At 48.5% G+C, this 12,834-nt stretch overlaps 1 protein-coding gene across 3 annotated transcripts in view; it reads right to left on the bottom strand.

The window, feature by feature from the left end:
• The window catches only part of LOC142580123 (protein O-mannosyl-transferase Tmtc3-like), an 870,647-nt gene that overhangs the window by 575,048 nt on the left and 282,765 nt on the right, over positions 1–12,834 (bottom strand). The window lies entirely within an intron of this gene.

Here is a 12,834-nt window from a genome sequence, read left to right as displayed (position 1 = left end):
ACGGACGTCATTTCACATATCAATGTTGCTGCTACACAGGTTATGTAGCACACATACTCCAAGTACAATGAGACAACGCTTGTGTGCGTCACAATATACACAGGGTGTCTACCAAGTTGACATTTCCAATTCCCTGAGATATCCAGGTTTCGCCTGATTGGCTTTGCAATTGGCGGCGAGGTGTTACGGAGTCGCCTCTGTCGGAAGCGCCTCCCTTGCATAGTATGGGGGATCACGTGGCACGCTCCTCAAAGGTTTCGCTTACGGCGCTCAATAAAAACACCACGCGGCAGTCTTCCTGGACATTTATGTAAGCACTCTCAAAACGAGGGAAGCTTTTCACTGCCGATATAGTAATCATGGGCAAACTGAAAGCGCAGAATCGTTTACAGACGCTCTCTGTTTATTGAATACGTACAGTAAACGCCACTGCGCGCGATCGCCGCGATGGAGCCTCCAGAAATGGCTTCTCGCGTGAAAGGTAGGTAAACGCTGACAGCAAACTATGTGAAATATGTTCTTATAGTGGGCTGTCTGTATAACCAAATGGGGCATAACAGAATGAAGCCTCAATGCAGCGATCGCAAGGGTTCGCAGCGACCGACTGCGCGTCTGCATTGATGTCGGCGTATTATGTTTTGCTTTCGCTGTGAGCACGTTTTCGCAGCGTGCCGACAGCTTTAGGCCGCAGCATATGAGCATTTGACAGTACACTAGCAATCATTGTTGCGTGGACGCCATCAGAACTGTTCAAAAATAATTTCGTAATAGAGACTTCGACGCCTACGGCGTTGTGATGTGCCGCGCGACGATTCAATCTATGTTGTCTTCTAAGTTCTTGGACATGTCCATATTATTTCTCAAGTTTCGTCGCACTGTATGTTCATCGGTCTTCTCAGCAGGCGATTCCCCTCTTCTTTTTCGTAATCCAGTGCATTAATTCATAACCGAAGCATGACCATATACCATGCCTCTTCTATAATGTGCGTCTTACCGCTCCCTTTCCGTTCCAGTGAACTTGCCAGTATATCTAGCATCAAGTTCATAGACCAAACCGTCATTGCATTAACCGGGCCGCGGGCGCGGGCGAGCGCCTCAGTACGCGTTTCCTGCTACTCACCGAATATCGCAGTCCCGGCGCCGTAGCCGAAATCTTCCTCGCCTCTGTGCTTGCTGCATACCCGAGTTGCAGCCGATGGCTGTCTGCCGGTTCCAAGTTTCGCAAGCCAAGCTTCACGCAGCTCGTTGTCGTGCGGCTACGTGTGAATAAGGCTGACAACGGGCTCCGTTGCGTACGTCAGGCACTGCGGCACTGAGCAGTGCTAAGAACGGCCAGCTGCAGTGCAAGTTTGCCAGCCAGTTACGGCAACGGTGGCAACCTCACATTGCAATGCCGCCGCCAACCTCTAGCCACGGCGTGGCTAAGTAGACTTTGTGTCGGTATCAATACGCGCATCCTCCACTCTCCGTCGCTTCAGCTAGGATACGTTGTGGCTGAAGGAGTTCGACGAAGCAGGCTTTGTGCACAACACGACAACGCGGACCTGATCTCCTACGGGCGGGGGAGCTGCCGTGGGAACGCCGACGGAGGCTCCTTCCCACGCACCGTCAAGAAAGCAAGACAACGCGCTAACCGGAACAGCTCCGAGTTCTACGAAATTCGTGTGGTGTCGGTTTCGGACCGTGAACACGTGTGTGTGTGCATGTGTGTGGGTAAACCGTCGTGCGGAGAGGCGGCTAGTTTGCGATGACTAAACGAACGTTCGCGTCACCTTCTATCGCGGGAGGACGGAGTGTTCAAAAACTGCTGTCCGGCGGATGCTCGACACACTTTTCTTAAAGGGACCCTGAAACGCTTTTGACGATTTTCTACAAACGTACTGAGTCGTTAGAGTAGGTCCTTCTGATCATTAATTGACACATCTAAGTGCTCTGCGTAAAACGTGTAATTTATTATAAGGTTTTAAAAATGCACATCGCTGCCGATCGCAGCGCATTGCTCGGCGGAATTTTAAGCCGCCCCTACCCATATGACCGAAATCACCCATACGACGTCAGTGGGGCGAGCTATCCGATTGGCTGACCAGGGCGCGTGATCGATAATTTTTCCAACTTTATGGTAAACAAATGATCTTCGTAATAGTTGGAATGTTAGTTAATTTGTTTTTATGAAAAGAAAGTAGCATAAAGAGAATGCACAAGAACAATTTTTCAGTACACTTAAGCACTTCCGGCACACAGCAAGTGTCGTCTGCTTGTGTTACAACGTACTCCATTTTGACGAGAGCTCCGCGGTCACAGTTGGTCTCAGTCTTTTCGCGAGCACTATGATTCGACTTTGTTGCCTTGTGGACTGCAAACGTAGCGACTGGCAATATGTCAAGCTGCGACATCGTGTCCCTCTGCAAGGCAGCGTACGAGCGAACTGGCTGCTGCGCATCGGACTACCGCTATCCGATCGGCGCCAGGATTTGCGCGTTTGTGGCCGTCAATTTACACCGGCAGATTACTAACGCAACAGCGTTTCGCGAGTCCCGTATTAGGGCAAACGTAAGCTAAAGGGGACAGGGTCTGGGCGCTTGACTGTGCCGTAACGGGATGAGCCGAGATGAGCAGAAGGGCAAATGTGAATCGTCTGCACGGTGCAGCCACCTGGTGGCATAGAGCGCAACTATACACAGTAGCAGCAACGAAGCGTATTCTTCTCTGCTGCTGGTGCGTATTTTTCGCAGGAATGTAATCATCGACACGTTGTTTTTATAAATGTTTAAAATGTTTTACACTTGGTTAGAGCAATATATTAGCGCTTTCTTTGGCTGGTTAAGCGCTGCGCCAACAAGTGTCTGGACCGTGTAGACCGATCACGCCGCTCACGTACGTCTACGCCAAAGTTCCTTCATCAGCTTGAGTTTATGCCTCCATTGATTTGCCGAAATGACCAGCTTGCCTGTGGTTAACGGAATACCAGACACGTTCGGCGCTACGACAGAATGCTCGCAACGCACGCTGCTTCAATAGCTCTCGCTTGGGGTCGACAGCCAAGCGGCTAGCGGAGAGGTCTCGCGCGGGCGGGGGCGGGCTCCAAAACAACCGGAAGGGGACGATGTGACGTCGCATCGTGACGCAGGACCAGTGAAGGCGGTGCGTAGCCCCGCTCGCTCGGCGAACGAGTTGAGGAGGAAAAGCGTGGACGGGGAGGAGGGTAACTTCTAATCGCTTGTAGCTCCATTAATACGTAACGCTTCACTTAAATTGTGGTGCGAATGTTCTACTTAAGCTGTACCCTACGCGTCTACAAAATTTGTCCGAACCGTTTCAGGGGCCCTTTAAGCAGTCATGTTGGACTGAGACACTTCTCTTAAGCAGTCATGTTAGACTGATGTACTTTCTCAATCAGTCATGTTAGGCTGATATATATACTGTAAATAAACCCATATTCCTCGTTCTCGATGAGAAGCAGTCCTTCCCTTCATCAACGTCCTCAGCGTGGATAAGTTGGACGACGGCCTTGGCCAGCAACCTTCGAATTCATGCCGGACTCCAATCTTGACAATGGATCACGAGCAATGGGATTGAGCCCCCAATGCTGACAACTGGCTGACAGCGGTGAGACGGACTTTGCGACGTGGTGCTGTGACTGCGGTGAGTGCTTGGTTCTTGCTTTGACTCTCTAGGCTTCATTTTGTGGTTCTTCCGTTTAGAACAGTAGGGATGCTAGATTGTTGATTGTTAGCTAGGTTGTGTTTCCCTAGCTAGATTTAGAGAGCAGGATCAAGGAAGTAAAGCAGCAGTCATGGAGTTAAGGACACTGCTGAGAGACGAGTTGTTGATTGTTGGTGAGGAACTGGGCCTAGATGTACGCAAGGAAATGCTAAAATCTGAATTACTGAAGCTAATTTCCGAACAGGTCAGTGAGGAAGAAATTGAAATGAGGTTGGAACTTCTAAACAAGAGAGAGAAACGGGAAAGAGAAAGAGAAGAACGGGGCAGAGAAAAACGAGAGAGATAGAGAGAGAGAGAGAGAGAGAGAGAGAGAGAGGGGAACGCGACAAAGATCGCGAGTTAAGAAAAATGCAACTGGAACTTGAAAGCAAACGTTTGGCGTTGCCTCAAGGAAGTGAAGGCACTCTGGGACGATCAACTGAGGCAGAAGCGTACCACATGGACAGGCTATTAAAGCCATTTGAGGTCGGGACCGACATAGGCTTCTTCCTAAGCAATATTTAAAGGACTTGCGAGAAGATGAACTTCGGTCCGAGTACATGGCCAAAGCGCTTGCTGTCTATGTTGCCGTGTAAGGCTGCAGAGGTAATCGCCAGACGCAGTGCGGAAGATGCATACGATTATGCGAAGGTCAAGGTCAGTCTTCTGAAGTAATACCGCCTTTCAGCCGAGGCTTTTCGGCAAAGGTTTAGAAGCACAGGCAAGAAAGATAGCGAGGGGTATCCGGAGTTAACTACGGCTTAAAGGCCAACCTAGTCGAGTGACTGAAAAGCGCGGAAGCGTACGACAGCAGAGACCTGATCATTGAATGCATGAGTCTAGAGCAGTTTTACAAAACCATCCCCCAAGCTGTGAAACTGTGGGTGCAAGACAGAGGGAATGTAAACACTGTGGAAAGGGCGGCTGAATTAGCCGAAGAGTACGCAACGCGTAGAAAGTTGAACGCCGAGGACGGAAACTGGGACGGTCGAAATGGACCGCGGAAACCCTTTCCGTTCAAAAGGGGTTCGCAGAATAGACGATCGGAGCCTGTAGACATGGAGGAAAAGCCCGCAGAAAAGAGCGAGGAGAAACTTAACGGAGAAACCGCACAAAAAGAACAGAAAAGAAAATTCGAATCTTTTAGACCAATTCGCTGTTACAAATGCCACAAATTGGGACATATAGCTGTAAACTGCCGGAAGCCTAGCGTAGTTATCTTCTACGTAGAGGAAAAAGACGAGAATATCGAACTTTTAAGTCCATATCTTCAGGACCTGCAAGTTAATGGCAAACTATGCCGAGTGATAAGAGACGGTGCCGCCACGATGGACATTGTCCATCCGTCTTACGTGACGGTAGGTGACTTCACCGGAGAAGTAGCATGGATCAAACAGGTTGTAAAAGAACACAGCGTGTGTCTGCCCATGCCAAACTCAAAATCAGTGGACCATTCGGGGAGCTAGAGACTGAGGCTACAGTTTCCAAAGTTTTGTCACTGCAGCACCCTTACATCGTTTCGAATCGTTCAAATCAGTTACTGCGTGAAAAAGGGCTTAAACTGGGAGAGGGCGTAGTACAGGCACTGACGCGAGGCCGAGCTCGTAAAATTGCGTCGCTTTCGGCCCAAAATGCACAAGCTGCTCCAGCGGAAGTACCAAAGGAGAAAATTGCAATAACCGAATCCGAGCTAGGCTCGAGTGATGAAAAAACAGTTGAGGAAAGCCTGCCAGCTGACCAGTTCAGTGAGAGCGTAGCACTAGAGTGTCAAAGTTCAAGCCTGCAGGAAGAGCTAGCTGACACGCTCACAAGTGAGACAGGGTCGTTATTATCACCGGCCTCAAAAAACTTGATCAGCTCTTACGTAAGGATAGAGAGTCATTGGCAGCCGAGCAAAAGAATGATGAGGGCTTAGCTAAATTACATGACACAGCTAAAAAAGGCATTGCTAGGCGCAACGTGACAATACATGAGAGAGGAGGATTGTTGTATCGGCACTACAGAGATCGAAAAGGTAGGATTTTAGATCAGTTAGTCGTACCTACTAAGTATAGGGAGGACCTTTTGAATCTCTGCCATGGAAATGGGTGGTCCGGCCACCTGGGCATAAACAAATCAAAAGAAAGATTGCTTATGGAATACTACTGGCCTGGCTGTTTCAAAGACGTAGAAAACTTTGTAAGATCATGCGACGCCAGCCAGCGTTCTGCTAAACCAGGAGAGACATGGAAAGCTCCGCTGAAGGTAGTGCCCTTAATAACAGAGCCTTTCAGACGACTTGTAATAGACACGGTAGGCCCTGAACCAAAAACAAAATCGGGTTACAGGTACTTGTTGACCATGCTGTGTCCGGCTACAAAGTTTCCAGAAGCAATCCCTCTGAAAGAGCTCAGCTCCACCGAAGTAGTAGGTGCGCTTTTGACAGTGTCTGCACGAGTTGGGTTTCCAGCCGAAATTCAGGCGGATCAAGGCTCAGTATTCACCAGCGCACTGACTTCCAAATTCTTGCAGAAGTGCGGGGTAAAGTTAATACACAGTTCTGTCTATCACCCTCAGTCAAACAGTGTAGAGAGGTGGCATTCGGTGCTTAAGCGAGTTTTGCGTGCTCTCTGTTATGAGCACAAGGAGGACTCGGAGAACTGTCTGCCGGCAACTTTGTTTGCTGTGGGAACGGTTGCACATGAAGCGACAGGGTTCGCTCCAGCAGAAACAGTGTATGGGAGGACACTCCGTTATCCATTGAGCATGTCAAGAGAGATGTGGGAGGAAAGAGGAGAGAGTCCTTTAGTGTTTGAATACGTGCTAAACCTGCTGGAACGGCTAAGCGCAACCCAAGAACTAGTCGGAAAGAACATGGGAGTAGCTCAAAAGAACGCCAAGTTCTATTACGACAAGAATGCAAGGCTTCGTGAGTTCAACGCCGGAGACTAGGTAATGATCCTCAAATCTTCAAGAAAGAACAAGCTTGAAGTTCACTGGGACGGGCCCGTTAAAGTGTTGCACAAACTTTCAGATACTAATTATGCTCTGAAAATGCCCTGTCGCAGGAAGGAGGTGAGGATATATCACTACAATTTGATGAAGTCGTATATAGAGCGGAGCGGAGTCGTTAATTGTACCATCAAAGAGCAGGATGACACAAGTACCAAGCTTAAGGAGTATACGGCGACCTCGAACTAGGAAATCGGCCTAGAAGAACTGGTAAAACATTCCGTAAGCTCGCACGCTATAAGACCCGAGGAGCTGGATGAGCTAAAAGAGGTATTAGGGGAATATCTCGACAGATTCAGCGATCGGCCGGGTAGAACCGAACTAATAACGCATGAAATTGAGGTGACATCAACCGAACCAGTAAGATCAAAGCCTTACAGGGTGTCTCCAAGACAGAGAAAGATTATGGAGGCAGAGAAACAGCGCATGCAAGAGCTGGGAGTTATTGAGCCCGCTGAGAGTGACTACACGTTACCGCTAATACTGGTAGAAACTCCGAACAAGGACCCTCCTCCGTGTGTTGACTACAGGAAGTTAAATGACATCACTAGGGATTAGCTGTACCCGATACCCAACGTTGAGGAACGAATTGAAAGAGTTAGCGCTGCTAAATACATTTCAACTATAGATCCCGTGCGGGGGTACTGGGAAGTTCCCCTTTCAGAGAGTGCCAGCCGCTATGCCGCATTCATCTCACCTGTAGGCACTTTTCGCCCTCTCGCACTCAGCTTCGGGCTGAAGAACGCGCCGTTTAGCTTCTCTAAGTTAATGGATATTGTCCTAAAAGACTTGCAGGAGTTCGCCTTGCCCTATCTTGATGATGTAGCAAATTTTCGTACAGCTGGGAACAACACGTATCGCACCTCAAACATGTGTTCTCACGGTTGAGGGAAGCCGGCTTAACGATGAACGCGGAAAAGTGCAGGTTTGGTTGTTCGCAGGTTACTTATCTGGGCCATGTTGTCGGCCAGGCCACGAGACGGCCGGCCTAGCTGAAAATAGCTACGATTGGAGAATTTTCTTAGCCGCGCACGAAAACAGACCTTCGTTCATTTTTGGGACTTGTGGGGTACTATCAACGGTACATTTCGAATTACTCGCAAATGGCAAGTCCATTAACGGACGTCCTCCGAAAGGGAGCACCGAGTAACGTACACTGGGATAAGGACAAAGAAAACGCTTTCCAAAGTTTGAAAACGCTATTGGTTTCTCGTGCTGTGCTTCGCGCGCCAGACTACACAAAGGAATTCATAGTTCAATGCGACTCAAGCGACAGAGGTATGGGCGTGGTACTTAGTCAGGTCGGCGACGATAACGAGGAGCATCCTATCCTCTATGCCAGCCGTAAACTAAATGTAAGAGAGGAAGCCTACAGCGCTTCAGAGAAGGAATGCGCTTGTTTGGTTTGGGCCGCCAAGAAGTTGTCGTATTACTTGTACGGAGCGAAGTTCATCTTCGAGACCGACCACTGTCCTCTGACGTGGCTAATTAATTGTCACACAAAAATGGCCGCTTGCTCCGATGGAGCCTCACTCTCCAAGAGTACAACTTCTCCGTTAGATATAAGGGAAAGTTGCATAGCAATGCGGATGGTTCGAGCAGGCTAATTTGAATTCTGCGTTTCAGGGTCCCGCCTAAATTTTAGGGTCACTATTGTTAATTTTATTAAGCCAAGAAGATCCCCTCTCATTTACCAGGATTCCCTCCATGATTGCTGAATTTGTCAGCACGAAAGTGCTTCAGAAATTGGCATAGCGAAATGCAGCATTTCTTTTTGTTTCTGCACTTATTATATCTTTTTTTGAAGCCTAGCGGGTCTGAAGTGAGAGCCAATGTACGTCATCTATGCGCAGAGCCGTGTTGTGGGGTTCATTTGGCAGTTGCCTGTCCTTGTTGAATGTTTTAGGGCGGTGACATCATTGCACAAGTGGTCGCTGCGAGCCAAGGGATCAATCAACCCCTGGCCACCAGCCGTTCTCTTCCTGCCTAGCGGTTATCTGTGCTAGACAGTCGAGATTTTCCGGGCCATGGAGGCGCTGTTAAGAACGGCCTGCTGCAGTGCAAGTTTTCCAGCCAGTTACGCTAGCGGTGGCAACCTCATCTTGGAATGCCGCCGCCAACCTCTAGCCACGGCGTGGCTAAGTCGACTTTGTGTCGGTATCAATACGCGCATCCTCCACTCTCCGTCGCTTCAGCTAGGATGCGTTGTGACTGAAGGAGTTCGACGAAGCAGGCTTTGTGCGCAACACGACAACACGGACCTGATCTCCTACGGTCGGGGGAGCTGCCGCGGGAACGGCGACGGAGGCTCCTTCCCACGCACCGACCAAGACGCAAGACAACGCGCTACCCGGAACGGCTCCGAGTTCTACGAAATTCGTGTGGTGTCGGATTCGGACCGTCAACGCGTGCGTGTGTGCATGTGTGTGTGTAAACCGTCCTGCGGGGAGGCGGCTAGTTTGCGATGACTAAACGAACGTTCGCGTCACCTTGTATCGCGGGAGGACCGAGTGTTTAAAAACTGCTGTTGTGCGGATGCTCGACACACTTTTCTTAAGCAGTCATGTTGGACTGAGACACTTCTCTTAAGCAGTCATGTTAGACTGATGTACTTTCTCAAACAGTCATGTTAGACTGATATCGATACTGTAAATAAACCCATATTCCTCGTTCTCGATGAGAAGCAGTCCTTTCCTTCATCAACGTCCTCAGCGTGGATAAGTTGGACGACGGCATTGGCCAGCTACCTTCGAATTCATGCCGGACTCCAATCTTGACAATGGATCACGAGCGATGGGATTGAGCCCCCTATCCTGACAGCAGTAGCCTACCATGCTGCACGCCTCCAAAGGCAGCCACTACCTATTATAGTACTTTCAAATGTTGTCAAGCAGACACCCAAGGCGGTACAGCCTAAGCACTTAATCAGAACCGCAGCTCAGCTGGGACTTTCAACTTTCGTTTTCAGCTCGCTTCGGTGCTTCCGAAGCAGACGACGCGGGCGCTGTATCCACGTGATCCCTCATGCCACGTCACGCCGACGGTGACGCCAGCTCTTCCAGTGGTGGAGCGCGAGGCCAATATTCCCTGAGTGAAACAGAACTTGGCTTTACGTAAAGATCGACTGCCACTATGTCGCCGGATGGTGTCACTCCTTAGTAAGCATGCTGAAAAAGAAAAGAAACGACTTAATCCAGTTGGAATAGTGACCTAATTCAGTTTGAGTAGTAAGGAGCAGTGTTTGTTTTATTAAAGAAAGGCGAGGAGTTAGCAAAACGCACAACGAATAAAATATCTTCGAAAAAAATGGTATAACACATTCCAAATGATGTACATTCTCAAATACGAATAAAAAGGAGATACGAATAAAAAATAAAACTACGAATAAAAAGGGTCGGCAGGTTGACGGGATTGCTGCTGCCACTGGTCCTCGGTGGAAAAAGAGCGGGGAAGCTGGTGGCATTCCTCGGCATGACGAGCAGCTTCAGATAGCGGAGTACTTTCAGACGCGTCAGGTGCATATGAAAGAATGGTATCGAGCGTAGTAGAAGGTTCTGGTCCGTATAGAACAAAGTAAGGGGAAAATCCAGTAGTTCCTTGGGCCGCCGTATTGTACGCATACGTCACGAAAGGGAGAACTTGGTCCCAGTTTGAATGATCAGAGGCGACGTACATCGAGAGCATATCGCCAAGAGTACGGTTGAAGCGCTCGGTCATGCCGTTAGTTTGCGGGTGGTACGCTGTAGCGGTGCGGTCGACGATTCGGCATTTGTCGAGTAGTGCCTTCAAAGCATTGGAAAGGAAGGCGCGGCCTCTATCGCTCAGAAGTTGGTAAGGCGCACCGTGGCGAAGAACGAAATGTCGTAACAGAAACGATGCAACGTCGCCGGCAGTGGCAGTCGGCAGAGTGGCTGTTTCAGCCTCTCTGGTCAAGTGATCCACTGCAACAATAATCAAGCGGTTGCTTGCTGGAGTGGAAAGTAGCGGTCCCTATATGTCTACACTAACACGATCAAAGACCGACTAGGTCAAGGAAGGGGTTGTGGCGTGTAGACTTGTCCGGGAGGTAATTTCCTGCGTTGGCACTGAGCACAGGAGCGAATGAACTTTCGGACGTAGTTATACAGCAGCGCCAATAAAATCGGATGCGCAGCCGAGCATAAGTCTTGAAGGGGCCGGCATGCGCTCACTGAGGGTCTGCGCGGAAAGCGTCGCAGATAAGGTCACGGAGATGGCGGGGTATCACATGAAGCCACTTGCGACCGTCAGAGGGATAATTACGACGATAAAGAAAGCCGTCGCGAATGCAGAAGAGGGTAGCCTGCACACTAATCATTTTACACCCTTATGGGTGCTAAGGGGGTGCTTTACGCATTTACACCCACGTCCACACCCTTTTAGCGCCCTTTCCGGTCAAAACACCCTATCACAAGGGTGTATACCACACATAAGGTGCGACTTTGCTAGAAGAAGGGTGTTAAATCAACGACTGAAGGGTGTTGAACGCATTGATGCATAAACTTAAGTAACGTGTACACGTCCACGCATTGAGCAAGGTGTGTATGTATTGCATTATTAATGCGAAAGCATTTTATGGCCTTTCAGGTAGGAAAGATGGCGTTCTCCACAACAACCATCCATACGGGACCCTGCTCATGCCAATCTTGTCATTTCCCTTGAAAGCATTCAGAACCGCGCCGCCCTTTTATTCTCTCCAATTATTCACGTCATTCTAGCGTCACGTCCATGAAAAGAACACTAGGTCAACCTGACCTATGGTTACGTCGTAGGTACCTTCGTCTCTGTATTTTTCATAGAATATGGTACTTTAACCCTTCTCTTAAAGAAAATATTTTCACCCCACAAAGTTATATCTCGTCTCGCATGGACCATCAACACAAAATTCATGTGCCATTCTTCCTTTTTGCCAAGAACAGCCACTGAATGGAACCGCCTTTCCGCCTCCACAGTCTCAATTTGTGACACCACTAATTAAACATCACTGTTCAAAGTGTCTTACAGTTTGATTTTCTATTCTTGCCCTGCACTGCAAATATTGTATACTTTCACCCCTTCTTTCTGTTGTATCTACTAGGCCTTGAAAGTATGTATAATAAAGCAATAAAATGTGACGTCATCAGCGTCTTGTGTGACGTCAGTAGTGATACAGAAGGTAGTAAATAGAACAACGTTAACTATGAGCAATTATGGGTAAATAATGTGTCTTAGGGTGGAATAAATTCGGTTAAGGTTCGTACAAACTGTAGCAAGGTGGATTGCGGCAGATGAAGGTAGAATTGTAAAGGACACGTGGCAATGTAGGACGTATAACGGTCACGTGATAATTGCAAGTGTACATCCATGAAGTCATTAAGTTTTCGCATTCCTAAGTGACTGTCGATCTTTTTCTAGGATTGTGACGGCCACTCCATGACGGCCACTCCAAAATGTATCATTGAGAAAATGTACGCACTTTCACTTACAATTTAATTATCACTATATTTTGTGCTCACAATTATATTATCATGCAATTAAACACTTCTAAGACAAACTGCAATAGCAGAATGAAAACGCGCGAGCAACTTGCACAATTCTGCACGAATGTTTCGGTGTCCTTAAAAGCCCAACAAAAAGTGGCGAAATTAAAGAAGCTGTGTGGACACATTGCTGAACAAACGGGGATGTGCTGTTAGACGAGCCTCTGCTGTACAATGGCATTAACGCACCATTTGCTTGGTGAAGCCATAACGAAGACATTTATAGCGGCGAGATCACGCTGCAAGTTCTCAAATCCGAATCTCCACGTACATTGCTTAATTTATTCAGAGTTTTACTAAGCTACTGGTCTGCTTTCTAAGCGCATCCTCGGGCACAGTTTGTAAGGCTCAGCCTATATATTAGGGGCTGGTGTCGTCAAAGCTGTAATTGCTTATACACAGCATACGCTCTTACAAACACATTCTTCAGTCGCCTCATGAATGCTTACGCGTCGCTGTCGCACGACCAAGATGTGAGGGTCTTTATCTAGCCAGGATATCGCTGTAACTACGCTGCGACCTGGCAAGGTTGCTTCGTTCGGACGCGGCAAATAATCTAATCGCACCAGCAGAAGAGCGCCGATCGTCTCGCTCACGGTCCCGA

The sequence above is a fragment of the Dermacentor variabilis genome, chromosome 4 (genome assembly GCF_050947875.1).
Source record: "Dermacentor variabilis isolate Ectoservices chromosome 4, ASM5094787v1, whole genome shotgun sequence".
Classification (NCBI taxonomy): Eukaryota; Metazoa; Arthropoda; class Arachnida; order Ixodida; family Ixodidae; genus Dermacentor; species Dermacentor variabilis.
This window is presented reverse-complemented; position numbering and strand designations above follow the sequence as displayed.